General features: G+C 41.4%; 1 pseudogene; it reads left to right on the top strand.

Annotated features, from left to right (window-relative positions):
* Nucleotides 1-10,653: 10,653 nt before the first annotated feature.
* Nucleotides 10,654-14,670, top strand: LOC136451614 (pyruvate decarboxylase 2-like; annotated as a pseudogene).
* Nucleotides 14,671-14,930: the final 260 nt, after the last annotated feature.

Here is a 14,930-nt window from a genome sequence, read left to right as displayed (position 1 = left end):
CCTAGGGTTAAAAATTAGAAAATCTAACTCTGTGCTTGTAAGTGCTATTTTAGATGCTGATTGATATGGATGAAAACGGATCGGATACGAACGGATATCACTCATATTATATTTGTTTTCATATTTCTGTTCGGATTCGGATTCGGACACGGATAGCGTTCGGATACATATATGAATACGGATTGACTCGGTTACGGATACGAATAATGAGTATTGAATACGGTATGAATCAGATTCGGAGAAGGTCAGATACAAATATCTATTCGGATATTGAGTAAAAACAGTATATATATATATATATATATATATATATATATATATATATCCAAGTGGGAACTTATATATGGGCCAGCTAGCTTAGCTAGGGTTATAGAGGATTGGGCCGTTTGGGCAAGAAGTAATATCTTGGTCAAATTCCAAAAATCACAATTCGAGAAAAAAAAACAAAAAATTATTGTTTGAGGTCCTAAACAAATTCAAATGAAAATGTTGTAATCAACAAAGTTTCATAACTTTTTGGGATCTAAAACTTTTATTTTGGTTGTTTCTCCATCTGAGATTCTGAGGTCGTTTGAAAAATCCAAATTTTAAATTTAAGAAATTCAAACATAGTTTTCCTTGACAAGATGATTTCAAATAAAAAAAGTTTTCAACTATAAAGTTTCATAAATTTCTGAGATCTACAACTTTTATTTTAGTCATTTGTTCATCCGACATAGTGGTAGTAACATTATTCACGAATCTCACACATCTCTCTTATTTTTAATGAAACTACAAGAGAGAGATGTAAATTTTGTGAACAATGTTACTACCACAATTTCGGATGAACAAATGACCAAAATAAAAGTTGTAGATCTTGATGAGTTTTACAACTTTTATGTTCATAACTTTTTCAGCTGAAGTCATTTAATATTTGAAAATGACGTTTGAAGTAGCTATTTTTTGAAATTCAAAATTCAAATAGATAGAATACAGTCACATGAAAAGATGAACACAATAATAGCTATAAGAACACAATAAATTGATAGAACATGATTTTAGAAAATTTTAGAAAAAAAATTTATCAAATTTGAAGTTAGTACGAGGAAGAAAAACTAGTTACAAGTTTTAGCCAAAGATTAAAAAGAGAAATAGGCGTTCTTTAACCATTTTAAAATTAAAATTCAAATAGCATTTTGAAGCACTAAATGATCTCAAATGAAAAAGTTGTAAGCAACAAAGTTTCATAACTTTTTGAGATCTACAATTTTTATTTTGATCATTTCTCCATCCAGGGTCGTTTGAATAATATCCGGATAATATCCGTTTGAATAATATCCGGATATATCCGATACTTAACCGGATTACCCGATATCCGCCGGATATCGATGATATTACATTCGTATTTGATATCCGCCTAAAATATCCATTTTATTATCCGTATCAGAAAAAAATTACGGATATCCGAGTAACTATCCAGATAAGTGTTCATATTTGTTCGGTCGAACGGACGGTCGAATAAATATCCGTACCGTTTTCATCCATACTGATTGGGCCGGTTGCCCTGATGGCAGACGATCTACAGGCGGCTTTGCTGTATTCCTAGGTTGCAATCTAGTGTCATGGTGTGCAAGAAAATAGCCTGCGGTTTCAAGATCAAGTACAGAAGCTGAATACCAGTCTTTGGCCAACGCTACTGCAGAGGTAATATGGGTACAAAAATTACTTGATGAGTTAGGTATTCCACATCCTTTGGCAGCACGTTTATGGTGTGATAATCTTGGCGCAAAGTACCTATCGGCTAACCCTGTATTTCATGCACGCACCAAGCATAAATAGATCGATTTTCATTTTGTACGCAAACAAGTTACAGCAAAGCGTCTGGACATCAGATTCATCAGCACTACGGATCAGATCGCCGATGGCTTCACTAAGCCTCTTCCAGAGAAGCAAATGGTCATGTTCAGAGACAATCTCAACCTCGCTAATAAGTTGTGATTGAGGAGAATGTTAAGAATATCCAATAGGATCACATGACCGTAATATCTGGTTGATTGATATCTCCTGAAGATTGGTTGTGCGCTTAGGCTTGGATTGCGGGTGAAGGCAAGTATCACAGCTTCGTTTAGATAGGATATGTATCTCCTGATTGATGTAATCTTGTGATGTAATCTATGTAATCTAGAGTTACCAAAGTAGTTAGTTTTTTCTTGTTGTATAAGTTATACCGCCACGCCAGAGACTCTTCCTGACTATATTAACACGAAGCCGTGAGCATGAAAGGGTATCACGTCCATTTTCAAGTCGTGAGCATGAGAGGGCATCACGTCCATTTTCACACCTATTGGCTCCGACGGCGGCCCCGTGCACCCGGGACACCATATCCAGTCCCGCACTTTGACGGCGCCAGCAGCATCGACAGCGAACAACACACCTGCAGCAGCACTATCATGACCTGGAGGGCGTCAAGTTTCACCTCCTGCGTGACCTTGTCGGTGATCCTGATCCACCACCCATCGGTCGAGCTGTAGCTGCAAGTGAATTTGTGCACGATGGGGACATCGTCACGGCGCCTAGCTATCTAGCTACGGCCAGGTGCCGCTTCCGCGGGATGCATGGCATGCACTCACGCGCACGTCCATCCGCCAGTAGTGCTGCGGATTTGCATTGTTTGGCCGGTTTCCAGGCTCATGCGTCATGCCGCTCTAGGTCTCGGTCAGCACCGCCATCGCCGCCCTGCCGTATATATAGATGAGTATATAGGAGTACATAGCCTGTACAGATCGGATCGTGAGCAGTTTGGAGTTTGGACGTGCGTCGTCGGGCGGTTACACAATCGCATGGCGGAGGAGTCTGATCGTTTTTGTCTTCCTAAATTAGTGGGGCATGCTGTTTTATTTTTGGAAATCCAAAATTAACGGTGAGGCAAAAAAAAAAAACCGGAGCTGGTGCTAGGGGAGGCGCGCGCACCAAGTCTAGTTCGACGAAAGCGGTACCTATTTTTTAGGTGTATATATATATATATAATATATATATAAATATATTTTATTTAAGTTTGTTTAACCTATGAGATGTGTTTCCTCCGTTTGTTTTCGCTCTATTTTCTGTATTTTTACTTTATACAAGTGGAGGGGCGCGCGCCATCGAGCGCACCTGCATCTAGAATCCTGGAGATCGAGTTTATTGGAGATGTGATGGGAATCATGCATGAAGATTCAGTTTAAGATGGACAAATATCTAACACAATAGATTAGGGATTAAGCATTACACACAGGTAGTTGTAATATTACATAGATGAGTCTTACGGCTGCAGTACCATCCTAATTTTACATAGCATGATAGTTAATAGGTGGCACAGGTACGGCTGGTACCTGATGGTTTTCGACATTAATTGTGCCATGTCGTATAGGTAGCAGTGGCACACTGGTTTATGTAGAGTGTCTGATACAATAATTATACATATTTGTTACATGGACATTGATTATGATTCCAGTAGTTTGGTCGCCGGCCTGAAGCATCTGTGTCCATGGAAGATCAGTTGGCGCTGCTGGATGAATCTGTGAGTGAAATTGAGTGTGTTAATATTATTTTCTTTGTGAATTGGATCATAGTGGTAGGTAATGTAAATGGGTAAAGAATATGCCTGAGTCCCGGTAGCGGCACATGCATTCGGTGTGGTGGTTGCATCCGGATAGGTAGCCTGTCAAGTGTGAGAGCGAGTATATAGTCATGAGTATAGTTTGGTTAGTTCTATTTCACTGGATCAGATAGTAATAAAAGTCATCTTTACTATACCTGAGGTGTCAAGTGGAGAAGTGTCTCCGTCACGGTCGCCGTAGTCTGCTGGAATTTTGTCGTTGTAGTCAACACCTCTATCTGGTTTTGAGAGGCCAAGATGGGTTAGCAGACGAAACATACAATGTTGATTAAAGTTTTCAGTAATACAACCATAGGAATCGCAAATATACTCTATGAGATTTAGGTAGAGCTTTAGTTACCTTCTTCTGGTACTGGAGGAAGCTGTGGGCTTTCTGGATCTTCATCACAGAAGGGAAACATCTCTATACAACAACAACAACAACATAGCCTCAAGCGAGTTGGGGTAGGCTAGAGTTGAAACCCACCAAGAGCCCTAAATCACGGTTCAGGCTCTTTTGGGTTTCATCTCCATTAAAGTGGCTAAGTTTTTATATTGGCTCGCCGCGCCTAACACAACCCTCTTCCTTTACCAGAGCTTGGACCTGCTATGCTAGGACACCAAAGGCGCCGCACCATAGGTGGAGTTAAGGGAAACATCTCTATGGATTTGAGAAAAAAGAGGGGCAAGTACACTGGTTTGAAAAGTTACAGACACGCCGGTGCTAAAAGAAAAATGACCTTAACCACAACTTCTATTGAAACTCAACATCGAAGGGAAGTATAGCATTCTCAGATGGTGACATTACCATATTCTTGAAACATTAGATCAAGAATGACCCTCCAAAGTTCCCGTACATGCATACAATTTAGACATAGCTTTCTTTTATATATAGTAATTTTACTTGGACACACATATTTTGGCAGACATTGAAAGATGTTGTTTCGTTTGACGTTGCAATGGCCTATGAGATTCCAAGTTCTGTATAGTAGCATTAGTGTTTTCTTTATATGAAGTGGAAATGAAAAAACAATATCCTGGTGAACTCCTGAATATTGTTTTTGTATCAGAAAAATGAAATAGCTAAGAACTGATTAATCATTGGTTTTGATTATGTAAACGATACTATATGGAACATGTACAATGACTCTAGGCTGCCCATTGAATTAGAAGACCACACCCAGTGTATAGAAATAGATATGAATTTGCATCGCCAGAAAAAAAGAATGAGCGGAGCAACCTCTCATTCTTGAAAGGAAGACAAGATTTAAGACACGAAACATTTTTTTTTTTGACGGTCAACGGGGGGAGGCGTTCCCCACCTGATTTATTTGATTGGAGAGGCTCTGAACGTCCTCATAATTTACAGATATAGTTTTTTGAGGAGGAAAAAACAACATCGAAGGATTGCCCCAGCATTAGGGCGAGAAGTGGCAGAACCACATACAACAACACAGCACTACCACCACCGAGACACATGAACTCTACGACGATGCCTCCAAGGAGGTGAACAACGCCGCAACGTAGTCATGACTATTAAGGATGGCCTTGAAAATGAGCCGGAGTATTGATTGGAAGATCATTAGTCAAGTTTGTATTAAAACTTGTGAGAATTTAAGTAGAAACAGGTAGAAATATTCATGTAATACATTCTCACAAGCACTCACCTTTCAGAGAAACCTTCCACAAACAGCTTTTTTCTGAAAAAAAGGATCCTGCAGGGTACAAGAAGAAAACAATTCAGTGTTGTTTGCACATGTACGGTCTTTTTTTTCATTGGTCTCAAGTCATGGAAATACATGAACAAGGAGAAAGACCATTTTTCGAAAAATTTGAATCATTAATCTATGCAGGAGATAACCTTTGTAAATTCTGATTGTATTGGCAGCATTTAGCAAGTGGTTAAGGCGTACCCAGTGCAGTTATCCAAGTGGTTAAGGCAAAAGCACATATTGCGGTGTGCTTTGTTGGACGCGACATTAGAAGATAAAATGGTGTCCTTGGAGTCCTGCAAAAATAATATGTGAATAATTATCATACAGGGAATCTAAAACACAATGAATGATACATGAGTAGGAAATAATGGAAAGTGCATGGAAGTAATGGATCCTTTACTCAGCCCTGACTATATAGTCACAATGAAGTACTGCAATGAAGAAAAGCGAATTGATCTACATAGAAGAATCTCCCGACAAAATCCCTTTCATACACAAGGGCCTCAGAATATGTTCAATCAGCTACACATGCATATCTCAACTACATTTATGGTCATGGAGATCATGGTAGTCTCCTCTTGTTTCAATAGGACTCTCGTGGATAGGTGGACAACCGAATAGAAGAAGCTTAGGAGAAAAATGATACACATGTAAATTTAAGTGGAAGGCGGCAGATGTCAACCAATGCCGGACCCTTTGTTGCAAGGCTCCGATATGTGCCTTCCGAAACCACAAGATATACAAAGGAGCAGCACCGTGTAAGATTGACCAGTGGGACTTTGTAAGATTGATCAGTGGGACTTTGTATATACAAATGTGCCTTCCGAAACCACATGATATACAAAGGACCCTTATTTTATCAGGCATAGCATATCATCCAACAAAATAATAAATAAATTTAAGTATAACATGAGACTGAATTTCAGTGGGTTCTGCAGCTTTAGTGTGAATCTGCTGAAAATGGCACATCATACTGCACTCCTATCAAATTTATTAGAGGTCATTAACTAATTTAGTTGATGTAATCAACGGCACCAGAAATCTCTCCGAATCAATCGCCTGAGGTATCTAGAAACATAAAAGGACAGGATAATAGGGGAATTGAATCAATCCCCTGTGGTTAGCAATGTAACGTACCTTAAAATTTGGCTCATGGCAGTTCTTCTGCTTGCGCCCACTTGGACCTTTATCTCTACAGGCACCAACCAAATGGCTCTGGAACTTCATTATTAGTCTGAATGACCATATGGCAATCAATCTGGATGATCACAAATGTACTATCAATAGGAGTGGATCATCGTATTTCTGTTATTCAGTAATGGAAATGGGGAAATTTTCTGTTCGAAAAAAATAGTAGTACATGAATTGCAGTTCAAGTAGAAAACATCTAGACTAAAATCAAGATTCTTGAACTGATACAAACATACATAGAAATCGATTCAGACATTAGGAAAACTGATAGACACATAGCGGACAAAATCTAGAAAAATGCAGATGTATTATTGTTTAACAATTAACATATAAGGACAATCTTTTACCTATCATAACCATTTTTGCTTTTCTCAACACATGCTTTAGCTTGGAAGACTTGCTCCTAGCATCGTCATCATCTTCTATGACATAAACCTTTTTTTTGGAAAGAGAGCTCTGTTCAGTGTGAGATCGAGAACGACTTGTTCAAGTTGCCCTGGAGCTAACCAAACAAATTCCTGAAGGGACATTTTACGCAGGTTCAAGCTTATCTATCCCAGACTTTTTTTCTATCCCATGCTCTCTGGTCACATACGCGATCTTCCCTGCTTACTACATGCTTCTTGTGCACATCAAGACCAATTTGACCATAGTACTGAAAAACTAAACTATGTGAGTATATAAATGATATGTGCATAATTTTTTTAAGGAGAGTATTCGCTTTTTTTTTCGAACTTGCAGGCAGACTGCATATCGTTATCTTGCAGAAGAGAAAAAAAGGGGGGCAAGTACCCTGGTTTGAAAAGTTAGAGACACACCTTTGTTAAAAGAAAAATGACCTTAACCACAACCTCTACTGAAACTCAACATCAAAGGGAAGAACAGTATTTTCAGATGGTGACATTACCATAGATCAACCTTCAGAGTGACCCATACATTCTGGAGGCATGGCACAAAAACTTTTACAGATGGTGATCATTACATTACAATAATGAATTTTTAGAATTTCCAAATGTTCATTTCATCATATCTTAAATTACTAAATATATACCCAGAAAAGACATGTTTGTTTGGTATCTAAATAAATTATGTAGGGAACAGGAAAGGGCAGCAAGTGTAATAAACTGAAGCATTACCATGACAAATATTTTGAATTACTTTTTGGCCTATTTCCAAGGTGAAAGGAAAAACAAAAGTGGTCTAACCAAAAAAATGTAATGCCCAAAAAGTCACATGCGGGCAGTCCACCTGTTGGGATTGCTGCAGGCTGACATGGATTATAGCATGTCGAGCAGCCAAATTAGACTCTGCTGTAGATATGAGTGACGGTAGTGACCCAACCGCATAACAAGCTGTGTGACGTAAAAGGTAAAAGTTAAGGGAACAAATATTATCAGGCAGATGGTAATGCCATGTTCTTGTTCTAGCATTGATGAGCTCGTTGTCTTATTATTACAAATGTATGTCATGTTCCTTTTCTGCTGCCTAATTGCCCCCATCCCCACCTTCACACACAAACAGGAGAAAACTATTCAGGTGCATGTTGCATGACCTGCATCTTCCGTGAGGAAACAAAATAAGATGCATCGTGTCCTTACAGAGCAATGAAAGGTTAGGCAAAAATGTTAATGCCACAACTTTATGACCATAAGAAATATGTAGATGGGTGTTTGAAATTATGTAATTGGACTTTCTTCCCTATTTTTTACCTCCATCAGGAACCAGCTTTAGATTATTCTACCTATGTCACTGCACTACATCACATGATGCTAACTTGCTTTTTAAGCTTAATGTGGAGATGACAGAGGCAAGCAGCAATGAAGCTGAATGCCTAATAGAGCTGTCTATTGGAGGACAAAAACTAAAGCAGTCCAAGTTTTTTTTTGTCACTGTATGTCACTCTCGTACCCCTGAAGTTTTAGTACTTTCAACTTTGTGTATACAAAACATTACAACAAAAAGTCAGTAAGAGGAGAAGTCACAGTATACATTTTGTTTAGCGAGCAGTGGGCAAAACATATCTTTCCACTATAAATGCTATATAGCCTAGAACAATACTATGTCATCGTCGTTCGGAGGCACAAACCCGAACCATATAAAATAATAAACTGAAGGCCAACCTTTTTCGTGTTCCTAGAGTGTAGCATTCGTTTTGTCATCCTGTTCCTATGACCTAGGAAGACAAACCTGAAAAGTTGGCACAAAATTACGAAATAACGAACATTCTAGTTACATATATATTTGAGTAATGTAGGATTTGTCGAAGGGAATTCATCCTATATATCTAGTCGACTAATTTGAAGAAGTTCACAATCGAATAGTAGTAATATATAGTTTTCCAATTTCATATCTAAGGACACCATGTGCACCAGGCAACAAATCCACATAGGCATCTAAAATGAACTGACCATAATCAATCAATGCAACGCTTTCATCCAATCTGTAAGGCATTGTCTCAGAGAGCACCTTCCTTGCAGAGTCTGAGTCATCCAATCTTCTTAGTGTGAGTCTGCAAACAGTAGTAGGTACAACCTTTGAGCTACAGGAGCATGTAGAGCATCATATCTGAATGTTACCTAGAATTATGGGGAAATATCAACCATTTGCAAGTCTTTTAACATTTCTAGATTGCTTTAAACTGGCAGCCACTATCTGTATATGTTACAGGTAAAACAGACGGTTTCCATCATTGCCTTTTCTAATCCACATTACCCAAACCAGGAAAGGAGAAAAGTACTACAACTTTTGTGCAGTGCTTATATATATATATATATATATATATATAGAAAAGAGGAAGAATATGACATGGCAATTGGCAACATAATAGATATCACTGGTAGACTATACAAGATTATAATTTCATATGAATGAATACTTTAGAGGTATGTATGCATTTTCTATGTACTATTATCCCTTGCTAACTCACATAGTCACATGCCGAAGTTCTTTTGCAACACAGACCGCCCCCAAACCTGCAAACAATGTGCCTTCCAGATTAACAATACATGGAAAAGTTATGCTGTGAGATATTTTCAATTTTTTTTCAGAGCACTAATCCTACATGTAAGGAAACTAAATCCACACATATAGAAACAGAAATGGTATACAACATACATGCGTTTTAGCAAAAAAAAAAAACACATGGATTTTTTTTTTGTATCTCTCTCCCTCTCTCTTTCTCACCAGTGACCACCGGCTCCGGCTCCGGCGACCGGCGAGCTCGGCGGCGGCGGCGGTGGATCTGTGATTTGTCCTTCTATAGAAAAAAATTGTGATATGTGATCTGTGGAGGCTGGAGGTAGAAGAAGGGTGGAGGCTGTTGGATCTTAATCCTATGGTACAAAAAAATTCATGTGTTGAAACTGCATAAAAAACACAGCCTCCACATATCACAAATTTTTTTCTATGGAAGGACAAATCACAGATCCGCCGCCGAGCTCGCCGGTCGCCGTCGCCGGAGCCGGTGGTCACCGGTGAGAAAGAGAGAGGGAGAGAGATACAAAAAAAAAAACCCATGTATTTTTTTTTACTAAAATACATATGTGTTATATAGCATTTCTGTTCCAGAAACAACGGGCGCCAACACCGGCCGTAACCCCACACAGCACATTGACACTTTGCACTTGCGACCTGTCTCTCGATTATCCTCGAACCCAACAGCACACTAATACAGTAATACGGGGTAGTATATGTTAAGTATTATGTTAATTTAATCGCACCCTGTAGTACATTGCATCTGACACGTACGAGGTACGACAGTACTGTACAGCACACACATTTCTTATGCTGCTCTCCGCTCACAGTTGAAATGCGTCTTGTTTTCCTCTACTAGGCCGTACGTTACCAATTTAAAATTTGAATTAGTTCAAGTCTGATCAAATCTAAAATTAGATGCTTTCTGGGTAAAGCTAGCACTCCAGTTTGCATTGCAGCCCAAGAAACAAAAAGAAGCTTCCGACTTGTTGCAGTTGCCCGTGTGACCCTCGTCAAAAGTCCACGGCCACGCGACCCTTCCTACTCCTACTACTTGTCACGCAAGCACAGCGACATCTGTTCTAGCAGGCTCGCTGAGACGCTGACACACCCGGCCCCACGCAGCTCCACCATAAATGCCACGGACTCAACTCGACCATTCCACTGGACTGAGACTCCAAAGTCGCCGACATCCATCCTATCCTATCCTACTCGCCACTCACCACGCCAACGAAGGCAACCAACTTTTCGTCGCCCGATCGCCCGAACCTTCCACTCCCTCGCCTCCGCCTCGCCGCCTTCCCGCCGGCCCACGGCTATGGATACGGCGATCGGCTCCGTCCCGGCCTCTTCCGACGCCGGGTCGCCGGCGGCGTCCGGGTCGGCCCCGCGCGACGCGACGCTGGGGTGGCGGCTGGCGGAGGTGGGCGCCCGGGACGTGTTCACGGTGCCGGGGGACTTCAACCTCACGCTCCTGGACGAGCTGGAGGCCGAGGCCGGGTCCACGGGGGTCCGCCTCGTCGGCTGCTGCAACGACCTCAACGCGGCGTACGCGTCCGACGGGTACGCCCGCGCGCGCGGCGGCGGGGTCGGCGCCTGCGCCGTCACCTTCACCATCGGCGGCCTCAGCGCCATCAACGGCGTCGCGGGCGCCTTCAGCGAGAACCTCCCCGTCGTGTGCATCGTCGGGGGGCCCAACAGCAACGACTACGGTTGCCTGATTTCACGCAGGAGCTCAGGTGCTTCCGGACCGTCACGTGCTATCAGGTACGAGTAATTCCTATCCTCTCCTTTTTTTTTTTTTTTGTGGCGTGGCGAGTAATAATGGAGGGGTCCCAATTCTAGACGTCTGCTGACGAGTACTCCTAGTACTGCATTACGTGTCCACTGTTGGACCCTACAACCTATGTCTCACGTGTGGTTATTATACTAGGTGAAAATGAAATGCTGCTTTTTCCTTTTTTGAAACGATGGCAACAAATTTTTCATGATTTTTATTAGAACTAGAGAAAAATAGAAAAAACGGATACAAGCGCTAGTCAGAAGAAAAGAGAGCGCTTCAGCCGAGGTCGAAAGGAGAACCGAAACTAGACAGTAAACCACCGAAAACTCCCAAACGAAAAAGAAACAGAAATGCTATACAACACGCATATTTTTTTTTTAAAGAAACACCCTCGTCGTCTGCGAAAAAATTGTTTGATCTGTGGATGTACGATCTTGTGATTTGTGATTGTCTGGAGGTAGAAGAAGGCTGGAGGTAGAAGGAGAATGGAGGCTATTGGATCTTAATTCTATGGTGCAAAATAATTCATGTGTTGAAACTACGGCCTTGTTTAGATGCAAAAAATTTTGCAAAATGACCACTGTAACGTTTTCGTTGTTATTTGGCAATTAATGTCCAATCATAGTCTAATTAGGCTTAAAAGATTCGTCTCGTGGATTTCGTCTAAACTGTGTAATTAGTTTTATTTTTTATTTATATTTAATGCTTCATGCATGCGTCCAAAGATTCGATGTGACGGGGAATGTGAAAAATTTTGCAAAATTTTTGGGGAACTAAACTGGGCCTACATACACATACTCAAAAGAAAACGGCTGAAGCGCACATAACTAGACACCGAAAGAGACAACTGTACGAAACTGGTCACCCTTCAGGTAGGAGCAGAATGTTATAGTCAATCTGTAAGAAAGTGCGGTAACCATATGATGCATATCTTTTCTTTAAAACCCCCTGGTTTGTTGACCACGACATATCTGTTTTCAGAGAATACCATTTGCAGCCATGTATAATTACTGCAAGCACAACTTTTACCGTGCATGGTATTTACTGATGAAACATCAATTCTGGACTTCTAGCTCTTGATTGATGCATCATGCATAAGTGACTTGTGAAATTGACAGTTCAAATGCTTACACTGGAGTGCCACAACATATGACATCCATTTATAGTAACCAAAAGTCCAAAACCCTTTCTACCTTTGGTAAATATTCCATGTTTCCTGAAAGCCTAATAAGACATGCTCTTGTGGTAAGAGAGAAAGAGGAAGATAATATTCATTCTGAACCTTTTGCTAAGGTATTATGTTCTTTGTTCATATATCGCAGGCTGTGGTGAACAGCTTGGAAGATGCGCATGAACAGATCGATACTCCCATCTCCACGGCAATAAAGGAGAGCAAGCCTGTTTACATTAGCATCAGCTGCAACCTCCCTTCGATCCCACATCCCACCTTCAGCCGTCATCCTGTCCCTTTCTTCCTCTCCCCAAGGTATATTTCCCCAAGGCAAAGTGATGAACAGTTTGGCATTGCTCATGCTGATAAACCTGTTCATTTTGCAGGCTATCGAACCAGATGAACCTGGAGGTAGCAGTGGAAGCCGCTGTGGCTTTCTTGAACAAAGCTGTCAAGCCAGTGCTTGTAGGTGGACCAAAGATGAGGGTGTCCAAAGCATGCAAAGCCTTTGTAGAGCTGGCAGATGCCTGCGGCTATCCCGTCGCGGTGATGCCTTCCGCAAAGGGGCTAGTGCCAGAACACCACTCTAGGTTCATTGGCACGTACTGGGGCGCTGTGAGCACTCCATTCTGTGCCGAAATTGTAGAGTCTGCTGATGCCTATCTATTTGCTGGTCCCATATTCAACGACTACAGCTCGGTTGGATACTCACTGCTCATCAAGAAGGAGAAGGCCATCATTGTCCAACCAGAGAGGGTGGTGATCGGGCGTGGCCCTGCGTTTGGGTGTGTTCTGATGAAGGATTTCCTGCATGCCCTTGCAACCCGTCTGAAGAAGAACACTGCTGCGTATGAGAACTTTCGTCGCATTTATGTACCTCCGGGCGAGCCACTCCCATCTGAACCTGGAGAGCCATTGAGAGTGAACATACTCTTCAAGCATATTCAGGCAATGCTGTCTGGCAACACGGCTATCATTGCAGAGACTGGGGACGCGTGGTTTAACTGCCAGAAGCTGAAGCTACCAGAAGGCTGTGGGTAAGCTCCTCTTCGAATCACGATTTGGCTGTGAAATTTTGTAGTGATACAAAATTCATCTGTCATTTTCTTCTGTACTGTTGGTTGGTGGGCGGTAAGTGGTACCGCTGATTTAGGCCAAGTAAGATAAAAATCTGATGGATGTTGTTCTGATTCTTTTACACCACTAGATATTGAATGTTGTCAGCCTCTTTACCACAATAAAGAAATATTTCATATTATATAGTAGTGATATCAAACTTTGGTTCAGCATGTTGAGATGCTTTCAGTCATCGAGTTAGTAACCAGGAGTAATTTGCTTTCACCAGGTACGAATTCCAGATGCAGTATGGATCAATTGGCTGGGCAGTGGGTGCAACTCTAGGATATGCACAGGCTGCTAAGGATAAACGTGTCATTGCCTGCATTGGAGATGGCAGCTTTCAGGTATGATACCAAACGATGGAAGTTCTTACATTTTCTATACCAATTCGGTTCCTTGAAAATATGTGGCAAGAGTTTAATTTGACTGTAATTCAGGTGACGGGACAAGAAGTGTCAACGATGCTCCGATGGGGGCAGAACACCATCATCTTTCTGATAAACAATGGAGGGTACACAATCGAGGTGGAGATTCACGATGGTCCTTATAACGTTATCAAGAACTGGAACTACACTGGTTTGGTGGAAGCATTCCACAATGGCGAGGGCAAGTGCTACACAGCAAAGGTTCGTAACTGTATGTTGTAGTACTGCAATTCTGTGGTCACGAATGCCACGCTACAACTGACATTATTTCGCATTCTCGCTCGCAGGCTCGAACTGAGGAGCTGAAGGAGGCACTGAAGGCAGCTCTGGGACCTAAGAAGGACTGCTTATGCTTCATTGAGGCCATCGTGCATAAGGATAACACCAGCAGAGAGCTTCTCGAGTGGGGATCTAGGGTTTCTGCGGCAAATAGCCGTCCACCAAATCCTCAGTGAGCGCACCAGGTCTCCTGAGTTCCACTGTAAATCGATCCTCTTTCTGGTGAAGTTCATATCAAGAAGTCTCGGGGAGGACATGCTGTCGATTTCTGAATAAACTATCCCTGTAATTCACTGATGTTGCAAGTTCTCGTGGCTACTTCACATAGACGATTTCAGAAACTGATCTTGTATAGTTGTATTGCTGCCAATAAATCTGAATCAAATTTTGTTGTTCTTCGTTCTGGCCTCTCTTGAAACTTTATAAAATCTCTTCGGTCAGTCCGAAGCCTGTCCTCAACTTCGGTGCGTAAGTTTCAGCCCATTCTCTCCAGTCTGGTCATAAGAGCTCTCTCTCACCAACATCTAAACCTTTTGCAATGGTAAATGGAAGAAAGGAGTTTCAATAAACGAAGGAAATCCGTTTCTCGAGTTAGTCCAACACGTGTACTTCGTATATCTAGCCCTCTCTGTTAGCAACTAAGTGCATTGCTCGTTGT

The sequence above is a fragment of the Miscanthus floridulus genome, chromosome 5, assembly GCF_019320115.1.
Source record: "Miscanthus floridulus cultivar M001 chromosome 5, ASM1932011v1, whole genome shotgun sequence".
NCBI lineage: Eukaryota > Viridiplantae > Streptophyta > Magnoliopsida > Poales > Poaceae > Miscanthus > Miscanthus floridulus.
The sequence above is the reverse complement of the archived record's forward strand: the minus strand, read 5'-3'. Positions and strand labels throughout refer to the sequence as shown.